Source organism: Phaseolus vulgaris, chromosome 11 (assembly GCF_051622355.1).
Source record: "Phaseolus vulgaris cultivar YP4 chromosome 11, ASM5162235v1, whole genome shotgun sequence".
In the NCBI taxonomy this organism is placed as follows: domain Eukaryota; kingdom Viridiplantae; phylum Streptophyta; class Magnoliopsida; order Fabales; family Fabaceae; genus Phaseolus; species Phaseolus vulgaris.
In genome coordinates, this window is record NC_143508.1 from 41446122 (window position 1) to 41449135 (window position 3014).

The 3014-nt window shown below is 28.4% G+C and overlaps 1 long non-coding RNA gene across 1 annotated transcript; it reads right to left on the reverse strand.

Annotated features, from left to right (window-relative positions):
- Positions 1 to 1306: 1306 nt before the first annotated feature.
- LOC137831841 (uncharacterized) lies at positions 1307 to 1925 on the reverse strand. The gene is made up of 2 exons (XR_016517123.1): positions 1808 to 1925; positions 1307 to 1674 (listed from the first exon to the last, which is right to left on the reverse strand). It is a non-coding gene; the product is annotated as an uncharacterized LOC137831841 (long non-coding RNA).
- Between the last annotated feature and the right edge of the window lie 1089 nt (positions 1926 to 3014).

The window sequence follows — 3014 nt, forward strand, 5'->3', positions numbered from 1 at the left end:
GCCAACCACTATGCTTTCATTTTTTTTGTTTTGTCTTCTTCGTGAACGTCTCTCTGGTTCTCCATCTCTGCAAACCTTCTTAAGTTCTTCCTTCACATTCACACTCATTGCGACATTCTCTCATTGCTTATTGCTCTTTCTATCATGGCTCAATGCTCATTTCCTTCATCCGGTTCATTACTCAAGGTCTTCACTGCCTTCATTTTGCCTCTTCTCTCTACTGCCACCACTATCGTCGTTGCGACATTTGTGCCCTCCTCATTTTTTTTTGTCGCCGTTGCCGCCCTTTAGTACAGGTTGGTGTTTCTTAATATTTTAAAATATTTTTTAACTATTATTAATCTTGTAAATTTTAGTATTTATTATAATTTTTTTGTATTAGTTAATTGTTAGGTTTGAATAAAATCATTAATTTGTTAGATTTTTATTAGAATAATATTATTTAGTATTTATAATTAATTTAATGATTTTTTTTGTAATTAGATTAGAAATAATTCATTGATTTTCAATTGATATAATTCATTATGTATAATTGTATGTATGATTAAATTGGTCAATTTTAATTTCCATGTATATTTATAATTATTTGATATGTGTTGGTATTGAGTCTGGGGTGCTCGACCGTCGACAATTGTTTCTTGTATAAGAGACCCTTAGTTTTCCGTTTGAGATTTAATACATGTATTTTTCTACTACTACTCCAATTGTATGTTTCTTTAAAAGATTTTAAAATTGATGAATCAAGATTCACATTAGTGGACTTTCAAAAGATAGGTTATCCAGATGAGCTATATATAATTATTCAACAAGCATCGCAAGTTTTCTACGTCAAAGATCCTATGTCCGAACATTGGTCTGTCATTTTACACGAGAAAAAACAAGGCGACGCTATTGATGATATTGAAAATGGTGACCCCCGTTCATTCACACCAATGATAATGAATAAGGATCACGATGTAGTAGATGCACATGCAACCCGTGTAAACCACAGCGAGGGAATTTGCAAATGAACATTCAACCCATTATAGTAAAAAATTAGAAATATTATTGATAGTACAAATGTAGAATTTTATGTATTTTTTTATATGATTTTCTTTCAATGCAAACCAGTGTAGGAGACAACTAAACTATTATGTTTTTTCTAGTGTGTTTGTTGTAAGTTATTTTCGTTGATCTTTTCTTTAGTGTGAGAGTGTTAAGCTTTGCATTCTTCACTTTATGAAATCATCCACTTGTGTCATAAAATGAGATCTTTAACATGCCCTGTCATGCTAAGAAATGAACATCTGGAACATAAGACTTGATGATAATTGTGAGTGGTCTAATTTCTGACCATCTTTGTCATCTTATGGGCAATCCGATCGCAGTAGCATAATAACTATAACAAATTTATATTGTTTATTGAAAGTAAATTCCAAATGATTTTTTATTGATAAACTTGTGAGACTTAATGACATAAGCATTTACATAGACCAGTGTCTGTGTCACAATACTTATCACATGGTGTTATACAGACTGGACAATCAGATGGACTTGTACATTTACCTTCCTTCCATAGTGTGGGTGCCTTGCAGTTACAAACTTCATCAACACAAATAGCTGAATCTTTACATAAACTTAACTTTCCCTTGCAATCATCATTCTCCTTACATGTATCCTCATCTAAAGCAAACCCTATAAAAAACACATCCCAATGTTATAATATAAATTCATGTTAGGTATAAAAAATTTAAATCACTAAAAAAAAACCTAAATTCAAATAGAGAATTTAGCAAATGCTAAAATAGAAAAATCTCAAATAACTTACCATTACAAGCTATCAAAGCAAAAGAAAAAATAAGTGCTACCAAAGCAACCTTCACTAAAGTCATCCTTTGCATCTTTTACTTTGCTGCTTCTTAGGCTCCCTAGTATTTCTTACTTCTTCTTCAAGATTCAAGCCATCCACGTATTTATAGTACTATATTAGTGTTAAAAGAGAAAATGAGGTTATATTTAGTTTACAAAGTGACAATTAAGAATTTTATGTATTTTTTTAGGAAGAAATAAATGTATTAAATATTTACTTTATTACATATTTCATTATTTAAAACATATTAGTTGCTTTTGAAATACTCATTTAATGAATGTAACATAGTTTTTATTTTAATATCTAATTAAAGTTGTAACATAAATTTATTCATGTTATGCTTCTAGATATCAGGTAACATTTACTCACACAAATTAATTTACTTTTTAATAATATTAATTTAGTTCTTCTTCAGGATTCAAGTAATGTACAAATATATAGAACTATATTAGTGTTAAAAATAAGGAAAAAATGTATTAAATGTGTTACTTTATTAGATGATTTGTAAGTAAAACTTTTTTTTTATATAACACAATTGTCGTGTATTAAAGTAATATGCGATCATTTTAAACATATGAATTAATTAACGTTTTAATAATATCAAATTGGACAATGTGGTTTAATTCATTACTGTTTCTATCATTTTCAATTTTATTTTATAAATAAAATAAATTAAGTAAAAAACTGCTACTTAAAGGATAAGATGATAAGAATTTGTGTACATTAAATAGAGGAATTCACTTTATTTATTAATGATATAGATAATACTATTAATCTGAATGTTAATAATAGTAATATTACTGTTTCACTAATACAAATAAGGCTTTGTAGATATTATATCAGTTAAATGAGAACCGGTGTAACTAAAATTGCGGTGACATTTTTGTAAATATTTGACACATATTACACTAGATGGATGGCTCAACCGGTGTAATATGTTACCTAGAAAGTAAAAAAAAAATAAAATTCTGAGCATGACATCTTACACCGGTGTAATATGTCATGCACAGAGTAAAAACAACAGTTTTAAATTTTTTTAATTCTACTTGACATATTACACAGGTTGGATGGTGCAACCGGTGTAATATGTGAGTTAATAAAAGTTTTAAAAATATTAAGGAGAGAAGTTATTGATGGCCGAATCTTTACATCAACTTCACTTTCC